At 43.4% G+C, this 14,613-nt stretch overlaps 1 protein-coding gene across 2 annotated transcripts in view; it reads left to right on the top strand.

Moving 5' to 3' along the window:
• The first annotated feature begins 3,040 nt into the window (after positions 1 to 3,040).
• BGN (biglycan) overlaps positions 3,041 to 14,613 on the top strand; it is a 52,619-nt gene continuing 41,046 nt past the window's right edge. The window contains exon 1 of one of the 2 annotated variants that reach the window (XM_020793035.3): positions 3,041 to 3,625. The gene's annotated coding sequence lies outside the window, so the exon portion shown is untranslated. The remainder of the gene's footprint in view (positions 3,626 to 14,613) is intronic. The other variant, XM_078386558.1, reaches the window with a different exon arrangement.

Genomic DNA, 14,613 nt, shown 5'->3' with positions numbered 1-14,613 from the left:
CTAATCTTATAAAAGACCTGCTCATGGTGGGAACCAAAGCGCGGCAACTGGTTTGATGCATAGGTTTACACAGCTGTCTGCATTTTTGGACGCTTGCTTTGGATGTGTGAATATGGGAAATGTCACGATGAGCACCTGCACTCAGAAACTGGCAACCTGATACTCTTCAGATATTTCAAAATACACTTTTCGTAAGCCCCACCCTGCATGGCCAATGGGAAAGGATGAGAGGAAATCAAATCAGCTGGTGGGCACCAAGTTGACTGCCTCTTCTCCCACATCAAAAGGTATCACTATATTGTCACAAATATCTTCTCCTAGTCCAGCTGTGTTTTCTTTCCTTTCTACACCCACACTACTTCAAATTCTACAAAGGCTCCAATTCTGCTATTTATTATACATGACCCAAGTATTTTTTTATTACATGGAGTGAGAGTAAGTGTTGTGAACAGATCACTTCAACAGAGTCTGGAATGACCCATTAAGGAATTCCGAACACGTTTGTTTCCCTGACAGCACGACTGTGTGCATTTTAAGATTAAGACCAGTCAATTCCTAATTTTTATTACTGTTCTCTTCAAAATGCCTCACACATCCAGCTTATTTGCAGAGCCAGCAAAACAGCAAATGTAGCTAGAGGTGCACCGTCAAAGCAAGATGGAGGTTGCAGAAAATGCCGCAGTACAGTGCACTTGAGTCTTGGACTGCAACTCCCAGAATCCCTTGGTCATCATGATCATTGACTTTGCTGGCTAGGGCATTTTGGGAGTTATAGTCCAAAAGGTAACTTTTCCAAGCTTCGTTTCCTATACTAGACAAACTCATTTGTGACCTCTATGCATGCGTGTATGCATGTGCATGCATGTGTATGCAAATAGGATCATGTACGTGCAAGGTTGGATCAAAGCATTTCGGTGGGTGCCAAATTTCGTGCCAAAATGAATTTACAGTAAGAAACATAATGGTAAAATAAGTTAATGTGAAGGATTCTTTAATGTGAAGGATTCTGGCACTCATGCGCTCTCTTCCCCCCCCCCCCCGTGAAATAGAAATGTTATTGATTTATCTTCACATAAAGCCAGCCAGACAACCATGCCTCTGACTAACTATCTGTAAGGGATAAAAATGCTTTTCTGATTTTTCAGGGTTAATCCCCTCATTAGGCAAATCTAAGCAGCTGCCTCTGTTGATAAATACTATCCTTTGTAAATGTAAAAAAGATTTATAGCTGTTCTACATTAGATGGGGTGAGTCAGCTTTCCCTAACTTGGCACCCTTGTGATTGGGGGATTATGGGAATTGTAGCCTTAATGCAATCAGAGTGAGGGAGGCCGAGAGGTGATGTTCAGTTAGACAATGGTTCTGAATCTTTGGTGCTTTTGACCTTTCCAACTACAACTCCCAGAATCCCTGTCCCTAGGCATGTTGCATGGACATCTGGAAACTGAAATCCAAAATAATAAGAGGATGAAAGTATGAAAACCACTGTAATAAGAAAAACATTACATTACACAGCTGAAAGTTTTATCTGTGTCCAATGCATGGCACTGGAAGAAGCTGACATGATGTCAGTTTTACCTCATAACGCATCTGGGCCTTGAGTGTGAGTGATATTACCTTCCCCTTAAGCCTTGATACCTTGAATCACCTAGAGCTGCTTCCTCAAAATGCTCCTCTGGAAGTCATACATACCCTATGCTAGTTTTATATCACTTAATAGATTAGATTGTGTACGTTGCTTTGGAGGGTCTTTTGTCCTTTCAGATGGACAACTTCCATCAACCTAAACACTGGCCCTACAGTGGATTAGAACCATAACCCAAAATACCTGAAGGACAACATGTTGGGGAAGGCTAGCTGGATTAGGCTCATTGGCCTTTCAGTCTGCCTGTGCCCCTGCTTTTCATCCTACACCAGTGGAGTGTCTGACCCTCGAGATGTTTTGATGCCCCAAACAATGGAAGGCCAAAGGTTCCCGAGACTTTCTATACTCCAAGCGACAGGGGGAAATAATTGGATACCCCATGAGTTGCTGGGTGTTTACTCACAAGTCAGCTACACTGCTAAAGCTAGTTGCCAGGCTGTTTGGCTTCCAGCAAGAGGGTTCCCTTCATGCAAACCCCACTGAAAAGAACAGGGAGCTACACGAGAGTATCCCACTGAGGTGCAGCATTGCTTATATTCATACAAGGAGAAAAATGACAACAATTAGCTTTCAGAATGTGGCAACTTGCAGCTGAAACCTGTGTGGGTACTTTCACATATGAACATGAAAAGGGAAACATTAAAACTCTCATAACTTCCTTGCACAACTTGTTTGGTCCTTAGAATCGATGCATCTTCCCCCTCTTTCTTTATGCTGTGCTAGTGAACTACATTTTGCTGCCCTCAGGGTGATGGATTAGGTGTGTGTTCTTTCGAATTGGTTTCTCCATATGCACTACAATTTCCATCATCCAAGTACTAGATGATGATTAGCTGGATTCTTGATGTGATCTTACAAGGACCTTTGTATTTATTCTCTCCCACTCACCCTACCCCCACACACATGGGGAAAGCTGTCCAGACATTGTTGCAGTACAACTCCCATCGCCATTGCCTACCAAATGTACTGGTTGGGGCTGATGGGAAAAGGGGTCCAACACCATCTGCAAGGCTGCAGTTTCCTCCACACTTAACCTAAATCCATCCGTTCTCAGAGTGTGTAATTTAATAATCCATCTTTTTTAAAAAAAAAAAACTCTCCCACCATACCCATCAATCTTCCCTTCTCCACATCCCAGCTTTTCCTGTTTCCCTGCTCCCTTTCTGCCCATTGTTTGTTCAAAGGCCTAAAAACTGCATGTCCAGTTCCTTACAAAAAAAGATGGCTTCCTTCTCTTTAATGTTTATCACTGGCCAGTTTCTCCCAGGCAAGAAAAACAAATATTTTGCATGGCCTTAAACCAACACAAAAGCCATCCTCTCTGGCGCCACAAAGTCAGAGGGTTTTATGCTGTTGTTTTCCCTCCCATCCCAATCATACTGTTACCCTACCCCCATTTTGGTGTGTGGGGGGGGGAGAGGATGGGCTATCCTGTTTTTTCAGTATCCTCTTAAACCACACACTCTTTTGACATCCCTGATGAGAAGAACTATCAAGAAAGACTGCCATTTTGGGCAAGAAAAGGGGGTGGTTGAAAACCTCCATCCTTGTGGTTGAATTTTTTTTCCTTTTCTTCCTTTTCTGACTTTTTTTTTAACTCTTGGCAGGTGGCTGATGTAAACCACATGACGGTTCAGCCCCTGAAGTCTTTTTTTTCTGGATTCTGTGTGTGTGTGTGTTTGGGTGTGTGGAGTGAGTGTACCTCATTGAAACCAGCTTGCTTACAAGGCAAGTCAACCCTCTCCATTCCCTCCAGTAGAGTACAGCCTCCTGCAGCCCTGTGAAGGGGCTTGACACACACAGCTCTCCGGTCTGCTGGCAGGCGGAAAAAAAAAATCAGGAGTAGAGAAACAGGAAAAAAAGAAGAAGACGGGGAGGAGGAAAGGCGTTCTAAAGGCAGCAGAAGGCACATCGTAACTTGGTTGGAGAAGAAAAGTCTGCCCAAGGGTGGGATACTCAGGACCAAATTCTGACCCAAAGGTACATTTTCTTTCCCCTTTTCATTCTGCATTTCTCGTTTAGTGTATGCTACTAACCTCCAGCCTTGCTGCCATCATGTATCGTCATAATGGATGAGTTAAATTTAGTGGACCACACAGTGTTCCCAGCTGTGGGAATGAAAGCCAGAAGTTTTGGTTTCTAGAATCTTTGCTTTCAATAAGCCTTACTTCTAGAGCTTTCACATTCTAACCATCAGACCATATGGCTCCCTTCCCTACTCACTCACTGTGTCCCTTCCTGTCCCATTGATTGCTACTTCATTTTCATTCTTTGCTCCAGCTCTTAGAAACCACAGTCCTCATAACTGCTGAAGATCTTCTTGAAAACAAATCTTAGATGCTCTCTCTGGTTTTATGTCTGTAGTGTGGTACAGGCAGTTGTCTGAAGTCTTAAATTTTTTAAAAAAAAAAAACTTACAAATATTTGTGTGTGTGTGTGTGTGTGTGTGTGTGTGTGAATTTTATTACAATGGAATTGTTATCTGCGGCTGTCACTTCTCTACATCCTCCTCCCTCTTCTCACAATCTGATGAGAATCAGGCTGTTAACAGCTTGCTCTTAAACTCCCTTGTTCTCAAATTTCGGTTTGATACTTTCATCTCCTGGGCAGCTGCCTAACACTTTTAAGAACAAGACAGGATTTCTTGGTTTTCTTTTTCCCTCTCCTGGAACAAACTCCAGAGTTCCCAGGATGGGTTGCTGTTGCTGGCTTTACTCGCCTTGGAAAGGAACTTTATAGACCAGTATAAAGTTGGGGCCATATTCTGATCTCAGCCATAATTCTTGTAGTGGAGGTGGGGGGACATGGAGGAAGCTACTCTTGCTCCATTACCATGACTTTCCCAAACTGTTTTCCCCTTTCTTTTTTTTTTCTTTTTTGGGGGCATCTTTCACTCACTGTGTGTTCTCTGCCATGTAAATGTCAGAGATGACCCTATCATAAAGCAATATGGTATGGTTAACTCAAGAGTTGTATATTGCGTGTGTGTGTGTGTGTGTGTGTGTGTGTGTGTGTGTGTGTGTGTGTGTGTGTGTGTGTGTGTGTGTGTGTGAGAGAGAGAGAGAGAGAGAGAGAGAGAGAGAGAGAGAGAGAGAGAGAGAGAGAGAGAGAGAGAGATTAATGATAGCAAAGACAAGATGAGTCTGAAGCAAGAAATCCAGTCCATGGGGAGCTCTTTCCAAAAATCCCCATCAAAACTAAGAAACCCTGAATGGGTTTGTGCCATGTATTGGAGATATATGTGCAAGTTAGATGGAGAGAGAAGGAGAGAGAGAGATTTGGGGAAAAAATATCTGCCTCTGATGCCATAATTTCTTAGGCCAGAACAATAACCAAGCTCCATTGTCCTTGTAGATGTATTTCCCAGAACAAATGTAAATGTGTGAACTAGCTGGGAGATTACAGACAATTATTATACTCACCCCTTCTGCAAGTATGGAGACATGTGGCATTAAAACAGGATGTCCATACTAATAGGCACCCAAGGAAAGTTGGAAATGTGTCTATGTTCTTTGTGTACCATCTTATTCTAAAGAGGCTTCTCAATGGCCACTACACAAGTTTGTCACAAGAAGAGCCCTTTTTGGTTGAGCCAGAGTGGGGGAGGGGGATGTCATTACAGTTCTTAGACTACAGTTTTGTTCTTAGAACCTCTGTTATCCAGGGTGTCGGAGGTTAGTTAACTGATGGTTCTGGGAGTTGCAGTCCAAAAGGGTAACCTTTTCCAGCACTGGGTAGAGATCGGAGGGATGCCTAGTCCAGAATTCTGTGACCCACCAGATGCCTAGGAGAAGCCTCCAGTGGGGCAGGAAGCCAATTGTGTTCTGCAAATGTTTGTCTTCAGCATCTCCTATGCAGAGGTATAACTGTTTATAGAAACAGAGGCTCTGCTTAAGCTGTCATGGTTAGTAGCCTCTAATCAGTCCAGGTCTTCTTCTGTGCATTTTTGAGACCTTCTTGCAAAGCCATCTAAGACACCACCGTGCCTTGCAGGAACAAAGTCCTTCAGTGAATCATGGGTTGCTTTTTTAAAAATTAGTTTTTGATTTGTTTTAGTCTGTTCTGAACTCGGGGAATATCAGTTTTATTGTCCTTTGACTCAGTACTGGTCCTCCTTTTCTCCATCCAAAATGGCTTTCCAATAGTTTTTGAAAGAGTCTTGGAAGCTTCTCTCTTCTGCCACCCTTGCTGAGGACTAGAAGGGCTCTACATCCTTCCCATGCAGCGAAGGAGAGAATCGGGGGGGGGGATGTGCCCCATCCCACCGCTCATCACAATCTTCTGATCACTGAAACCTTTGTCCCCCATCAGATTAGTCCTGTGGACACAGAGACTGCCGCCTGCGTTCTAACAGTCCAGCATTCAGTTTTTCAGTCCAAGCACAGCCGTTGGTTATGGATGGGGTACGGCACTCTGATGCCTTCTGTTTGTCCAGAGTCAGCAAAGAAACATTAAGACCAGCACACTGGAAGACTTTTTCATTCATAGCCAGCATAAATGTTTGCAAACCGGGGATGCTGGCAAATCCAGCAAATGTCTCTAGGAGCATCCTATTCCCACCCTTGGAAGCAATTAGACAGGGAGGCCCCAAGAGGGACAGGAAACCACAATGCCTGCCAGTTGAAGTCAAACCTCCTCCATTCGTTTGAAAGAAACATACAAAAAAAAAAAAAGCACAAGATGTAAGACAGAGAGACGGGGAGAGGATGATGTTAACAGTTTTTAGACAGAAGGAGAGGTGCTGAACTAAAAGGTGTTCAATATGGAGAAGGTGGTATCTGTCGTGAGGAAAGGCAGGCACAGATTTTTGCAAAGGCTGAATGATGCAATGAGTTAGATCCGTGGGAACAGTGGGCAAAACTCCAAAGTTCTGCCTTTTCCATCTCTGACAAGAAAGGGAGTCCACTTAGACGTGTGCACAGCAGGCTGCTGGTGGTGGTGGGGACATGTACAGACACATCCCAGTCAACGTCCGCATCCTTGTGCCAGCCCCTGCCTTTTGGCTGTTCACTTTCCTTGGCTGCTGAGCTGGCATGTATGGACCACTGCCTGCCACAGAATTACCAGCTTGGCTGCACACAAGCACAGATGCCAAAGCCACCTGGGCTCCTCCCAGCCATGGCACGTGGCATTCAGGCAAAATCGGCTCCTCCTCCTCCATCACAACAATCCCACCTTTCTGAACTGTGTTTAGCTCAAAGGCTCATTAATCTCTCCTTAGATTACCGGGCACTTTGTTGGCCAAAACTTTGCCCTTGTTTCCATTCCCTCAATGCACATCTACGCCCCCCCCCTCCATTAGACAGAGGACCGAGTCGACTGATTCCATTACGATCAAAACTCTCAAAGGCGAGTCTGGATACTTGGGTGGCAGCCATCATCTCCTGTCCTACCACGGGGTCTGTAGACCTGGTAGAAGAATGATGCTGGAGAACTCTTTTTCTCCTCCTTTTGCTGGAAGTTAATTTGTTCCGATTAGTCTGATTCATCATGACTAAACAGGATGCCTGCTTCCTACTCCACGGCCCTCGTGACTCTGGCCTTTTCATACCTTGAATCAAACCAAATGGCCCCTCCAATCCATGCCAGGAAATACTGCCTTGGGAAAAGATTTTATTAATTTTAGTGTTTTAAAGAAAGGTTGCCAAGTATTCATAATGTGTCTTAAGACGTTCAAAGTACTTTACGTGGTTTACATGGAAACTCTTACAATAACCTTACAAGGTAGGTTAGTACTGTTGTCTCAGTGTTGTAGTCGTTGTGCAGGAGTGGCTTGGAAAAATTTCTTCTTTTACTGGAACTCCCACAGAAGATATGCCGGTCCCCTTCCCTTTGAAACTTTAAGAAGCTCCTGAACACAGAGCTTTCCAGGGAAGCTTTTGGATATCCTCTCCTTAGTTCAAGGAGAGGAGAGGAAGGGAGAAAAAGAAAGAAAGAAAAACAACGGAACCCCTTAATTTTAGTGTTAATTTCACTACTGCTTATTCTGAGGCACTGAGGGGATTGTAAGCTATATTGTATTTCGTTATAGTCGTCTGATTTTGTTACTGCCTATTATTTTCTGTTTATTGTTGTAAAACACCCAGAGTAGTGATTTCCACTAGATGGATGATGTAAAAATCTAATAAATAGATAAATGAACTCCCTAAGAGTTGTAGTTCAAAAAGTAACCTTTACAGTCTCTAGGAAAGTGTGAGAGATAGCAGCAGGAAGAATATTTGAGCCAAAAGTGATTCTGGCTCATGTCTTAAGGCTCATCCAGATGGTGCATTTCTTCCCTTTATATCTACCCAACTGTGTGCTGATGATATTGGTATTCTTCCTGCTGTTTAAATGACAAAAGGTTTAAATCAGTACCAACAATGAAGAAGAGTGTGGAAAACGCTGAATTTTACCGTTTTTAAAAAATCACTATTCTGGAATTGTTTATTGTTTTTGTTTTGCTCTGTTGCATTTGCATTTCAGGTGGGAAGAGTTTCTTATGTCAAACAAGCAAAACAAAACAAAACAAAACAAAAATGCAGCTCATAAAATCATTTTGAGAGGGTTTCCTTACAGTCTGTGAAAAAGAATGACGGAGAAAGACAGCTCTTTTATGAAGTAGATCAGCAATGAAATCAGCCTCTGTTAAAAAAGGCTCAGGCTGGAAACTTTCAATGATAACACTAATCTGTTCCAAAACCACCAGCACCACCATCCAGCACAAAAATATTTTCTCAATATTTTTGCAATAATTTTAAGCCATTCCTTAGGAAAATGCTGTTTTTTTTTTCCTTTTCTTCTTTCTTCTTGTTTTCTTTTTAAGAGAATTGGAAGTTTAGGAATAAGTGTGGACAGATATCCTAGTAAGATCCACAGTCATCCAACACCAAGCAGCATCAACAGTCACAAAGAGGGGAGGAACAAATGCTCCATCTTGATGACTCCCCCTTAGTCATCATGAGGCTTGAACAACAATGGTCTTGAAGCTTGCTGTGCTGTTGTCCACCTCTGTGATTAATTGCACATGTTTCACTGCAGTGACCGTGCTATTCTACTCATGTACAATATGTTTCAAATGTTAAGTTCCATGGAGTGAATGAAACTTATTAATAATTATTCAACGGACTGCAACTGAAGGTATCTCAAGCTGTAACTACATACTGGGTGAGGGCAACTAAGTGGAATTTGCTATGACTACTGTTGTTGCATATTATGCAAGCCCCACTGGTTCAAAAATGGCATCAATGTACACTTTTAAAAACTGTATTAGAGCTTCCATTCCAGCTGACCAGTGTTGGAAAGTTTCCCACCAGGGTTGAGACATCAGAATTCTTACCCACTTGATGCATGGTGAAAACGGAGCCCCTGAAGCTGCTCCTCCTGCAAGAACAGCATTGCCACCCAGCCAGGGGTGGGAGGCTTCCTGGCTACCTCAGCACTGGTTGGCTGCTGATGAAGTTTTTTCTGGGGGTAGAGGGGGGGGCAGCTCCAGAGGCTCAGTTTTCACTGCATTTTGAGTGGGTGAGGACCTCAGCTGCTGCCCAATCCCAGTGCTTTCAGTAGCCTGGAAGCCTCCCAGCACTGGCCAGCCAGTGACTACACGTCCTGCTTCATTATGAGGAACCACATTAAAACAGGATGTATATTGCAAGCAGATTTGTACCTCTTTGCAGACACCCCAGAGTAGAAAGCTTTGTTGTGGATTATGGCAAGCGTGAAGTTCCTGCTTCAGGAAACTTATTTACAACTGATGAACACACCACAAAGGCACTAAGAGGAAATGCAGCATGGAAGCAAATTAGCTTATCAGGTTTGTTAATTATACCTGTCAATACCTCTGCAAGCCAAAGTGCAAGCTAATTTATTTACCATACAAATTACTCACTACTGCTCTATTCCCTATGCAAATGGTTTTCAGCATGGGGGACACTTCCTACTGAGTTTTCTTTGTCTTCATGGTCTGGGAAACACTGCACACATATGCAGAGGACATTCTGATATGCTTCTTAGGAAGATCAGGGTTCTCTAGAACAGTGCCCCCCAACCTTGGGCCTCCAGATGTTCTTGGACTACAACTCCCAGAAGCCTTTGCCACCACCTCTGCTGGTCAGGATTTCTGGGAGTTGAAGTCCAAGAACATCTGGAGGCTCAAGGTTGGGGGGGGCACTGTTCTAGAACACCATGTGACATCATACCTACTTTTTCAAAATACCACAGGCTGGGCTACTCAGGAATCTGTGGTACACAGAGCCACTCAGAATTGCTCATGTACTCTAGGTTGTTGCACTCTGCTCACTTGCCAGCTTATGTTGTCTGGTGCCCTCAAAATGGCTTTGCCAATAAAGATAAATCAGGACAGTAGGGACTGAAATTTAGGGGCAGAAGTCAAATGATGTGAATTCAGGATTGGCCAGATGGCAAAAGTAAGAATTCCCATTTTGATATCTCAGATTGGGTGGGGAGATGCAGTTTGGTGAGCTAGAAGACTGATGACTTGGAGTCTGGACTCCTACACTGAGTTCATGAAAAGCAAAATCTGGCTCGTTCCTTCAGCTGTCAGAGGGGAGGGAGCTGTAAGAGAGAGAGTCATGTGAAACGCTGGAGTGATGTTTGGGGAAACTACGCCAGCATTTCAGCATAATCTGGACAGACCCAAGGCTTTGTGTTGCTGGAAATCCAAATCTCACCCATCCTAAGGACATAGAGAATAATTACCAAGATCTCTTAATAAATCTTCCAGAACAATTCTCAATAAAAGACATGTGTGGAGCTGGGAAAAAGCCCTGCCCTCGTGTATCATTAACAGGGCTTGGGCAGGAGAACTTTCCTCTGGATACTGCACTTAGGATAAGTCTTGAGACATCAGAGTACACTGTGCAGCTCAGAGCTTGGAAAAGTTACTTTTTTTGGCCACTGTCCATGCTGGGTGGACTATTCTAGAAATTATAGTCCTGAATAGTAATTTTTCCAGGCTCTACTGCAGCTATTCCATCTTTCCTTTCTTCACAGGTTTTCTCTGGCAAAAAGTGCATGAGAAGTAGCAGCAACATATGAAAGCTTTACAAACGGAAGGTGTTGTTGTGTCTTTCTCCTACCCTGCAGCATTCCCCCCTCCTTGTGACAAGGCAGAGCAACTACACAGTAAAAGCCTTGTCTACAAGGATTCTAGGTTTACATTTCTTCCTATCAAATTCCTTCTAGCATTCCTCCATATTACATTTAAAGTGTGTTAAAAGTAAGACAAACAGGGAGGAGGAAAGCCATGGAGAGGTTTATGTATTGCCAATTGCCAATGCTGCAAACACAGTTCAAATAAAACTTTCCAAAATGTGACTCAACTCTGGAAAAGCTCTGTCTGCTGATTGGCTGAAATCCTGTTCATGGAGCTATACAGGGCAAGGCTGCAGTTAATTGCAATTAGTTGTGTGACTAATAAAACAAATGAATATATTATAACAGCCGTGACATACAAAGCCATTTAAGCCTCCCAGCAGCTGAGCTGTTGTTCTGATCATGCAGCTTTTTTGTGTGTGCCTCTAAGTGCTAAATAACAGTAGTTAAGAATTTGCAGGGGGAAAGAAAACTAATTGCAATATCAATCAATTGCTTTCTTAAGCAGTAGATTGTCAATATTCTGAAGTGGTTTACTTATTAAGTGACTTCGCAATGCTGGAAATTGACAGCAGAAGGAGTTTTGACAGCTTAAGACTCTCTTTTTGGTCCTTTCCCACCAATCACATCTGCTGGAAATGGACCAAATCAGAGTAAACCTATCCACACCAAAAAGTAGAAGCCCAGGGGCAGGGACTCAGAAGAAGGTGGGTAGGGGCACTCTGCAGACGGATTGCTTCACTCTAGTGATGATGTCCTCTAACAACAGAATCCACCAACCAGAATGGTTATTGGTAATCCAAAACTCACAACTTTTCCCAGGCTCTGCTTGTTCATATCTATGGTTAAACAGGAGGTAGCATGGCTCCAGCTCCAGAAGATGGTTGGTTCCCCTCATATGGCAAGCTTGCTCTCAGTTCCCAGGAATATATGTACAAGCCTATGTAATCTGAGCAGCAGAATAATCACACTTGGTTGTGCTTTGTGTTGCCATCTTCACCCCGGGGCTGAGTTCAGGGGAAGCCTCCTCTGTGTATTCATGGGAGAACCCAATGTTGTAGAAGATCTGCAGAAGCCTCTGTGCTGCAAGGTCGGAAGACCAGCAGTCATAAGATGGAACCCTACGTGATGGAGTGAGCTCCCATTGCTTGTCCCAGCTCCCACCAACCTAGCAAAGTTCAAAAACATGCAAATGCAAGTAGATAAATAGGTACCACCTCGGTGGGAAGGTAATGGCGTTCCATGTCTAGTCGCACTGGCCACGTGACCACGGAAACTGTCTATGGACAAACGCTGGCTCTATGGCTTGGAAACAGGGATGAGCACCGCCCCCTAGAGTCAGACATGACTGGACTAAATGTCAAGGGGAACCTTTACCTTTTATAGTGAAATCTGACAGAGCCATGAAGCCTACAGAGTAGCCCAGGGCCAGTTAATTTTTAGCTCTGTTACCATGGGAGTCTGGTGGCTCTGATGTCAGTGGAACATTGAATCAACTCTGGATATTAGTTTAGGTTTTAATGGATAGATCCAAGATGCTGAACCTATTTGAGGGACAGGATTCAGCACCCTGGATAGCTCCTTGCAGAGTTCAGGCTAAAGTCTGGAGTGGATTCAGAACTTCACTGGAATCAGAGCCACCAGGCACTTATCATTGTGGATTCCTACATGTGACCGGGGAGTGTCTAGACCCTTCTCTCCTTTGTGTCATTCTCCCTGTGGGGAGAGATGTGTCTAGAAAAAAGATATTTCTGCTTCCTTGCCCTGAGAACCCACATGCAAGCAGGATACAGTATTTCTCCTCTACATGGTTGGGTGAAGGCGCTAGGTGCTCCCCAACTCCCTGTTGGAGATAATGGCTGTATAGGGCTTCTGTTAGGCTACTTCCTTTGCAGGCTTGTTGTAAGGATAAAATGGGGGAGTAGACATGTAGGCTACCCTCAGTGTCTTGAAGGAGAAACAGGATTAAAATGCATATGTACATATATTTCAGAACTGAGTTCTGGTGCCAAAGACAGGTTCTAGGGGTAAAGTCTTGACTTTATAGTCCCTAAATAGTAGAGTGGGGACAAGCATTTTGTGACATTCCAGATATATTTGGTATGCAACTCCCTTCAGTCTTTGTATTTTATGCAGCCTAGTACATCCGAGTAGCCAGAAATGGGTGAACAAAGCATAGCTTCAAATAAAATAAAATTAAATTAAAATCACACTGAAAGTCTCCCATGATGTGTCAGTCTACAAAGCCAGCCTAAATTCTTCCAACACTTTAAAAAGATGTTCAAGCTTGGTCTCTGATAAAACCCCAGGATTTGTGGGAAACATACAAATTGAGAATGTTTGCATTGACATTTTTTTTTAAAAAAAATGCACACATAACGTGAGTAGTAATTTTATTGGACATCTCCCCTTCTTTTCATTGAGGTTTGTGTGGGCAAATATCCTAAGAAATTGGGTTCCATGTTAATTAGTAGGAGAGAATGGTGGTCTCCTTTGGATTTTCCACACCCAAAAGTCTTGGGCCAACCCAGCAGTATATGTGCTATTATTCCCTCTCCTACCTTGCCAACACACACACACACATACATGGTACAGGCTCAAGCTGTGTTGGACAGTCCTACTCATATTTTGTCTCTGCCTAGTACTGCAGGAGCAAACCCAGATGCCAAGGAAGGAATGATTTTCCACCAGCCCAGCGTCTGCTCCAAAACTGGAAGAGAGAACTGGGTGTGACCCAGCCTGTAATCGCAAACACTCGGATCTTGGGATATAAAGGCTGCTATTGTGGGCTCCAGGGGGGCTGTGGGTTTGGAAGGGATGTGAAGCGCTTCAGCAGAGATGCTAGCCTCCTGTAATTGTTGGCTGCAGTCTGTGCGGAGACCAGCTTTTACTGGAAGCAGCTCTTCTCTCTTACAAGGAAAAGCATCATACATATCCTGGATCGCTGGGGAGGGGGAGAAACAGACTGACCGATGGACAGAATGAATGTCTCTGTTGGGTAACATCGCCATATTATTTTCTGGCCATGCTCCTTGTGCCATGCAGCAACAGCTTGACATTAAAAAAAAATAACATCCCTAAATTAAGCAGCTCCAAGTTCTTCCAGCAGTTGCCTACTTTCTCTATGACAGGTTACTGTAAAAAGCACAGCAGTCTAGCCAGTAAAAATAGGTTTAAGGAAGATGAAAGTGAGTTCTATACTGAGAACTTAACAGTAGCTGAGCCCAACACATTTCATATTGGATTCTTCCTCAAGTACACTCTTGGATGTGTGGAGACATTTTTCTAAAACCCTCTAGAATTTAAGTCCCCTCACATACTTTTTTGGAAAAACAGAATATAAATGTACTAAATAAATTATAGCAATAAACTAAATGTAATGGTAGTCTAGAACAGTGATTCTTAACTATGGGTAACCTAGGTGTTCTTGAACTGCAACTCCCAGAAACCCTGGCTAGAACAGCTGGTGGTGAAGGCTTCTGGGAGTTTATTCCAGGAACACCTGGTTACCCAAGGTTGAGAACCATTGGTCTAGAATATGTTAATACCTGGGGCAGAACACAAATGATTCAGTTCCTACACATACAGGGTGGTGATGGTATGGAAGAGGAAACAATGAAGTTGTAACTGGATTCTGTTTAATTCCACCTGGAATCTTGCCATCTGATGCAGCTGCCTCAGTCTACCTCATGGTCAAGGTTACCATGCAATTCACGTTAACCAAAACTAAAGCCAACTGTGCAGGCCATTGCATCAGTCTTACTTCCACTCACTGTCAATATGCACAATTCAAGTATCATCTAGTCCATCTTAAGATACTATGGTCATACGGTGTGGTTTGTACAGTATGTGTGTCTTTATGTGTGCGAACAGCA

The sequence above is a fragment of the Pogona vitticeps genome, chromosome 2 (assembly GCF_051106095.1).
Source record: "Pogona vitticeps strain Pit_001003342236 chromosome 2, PviZW2.1, whole genome shotgun sequence".
Taxonomy (NCBI): Eukaryota; Metazoa; Chordata; class Lepidosauria; order Squamata; family Agamidae; genus Pogona; species Pogona vitticeps.
This window is presented reverse-complemented; position numbering and strand designations above follow the sequence as displayed.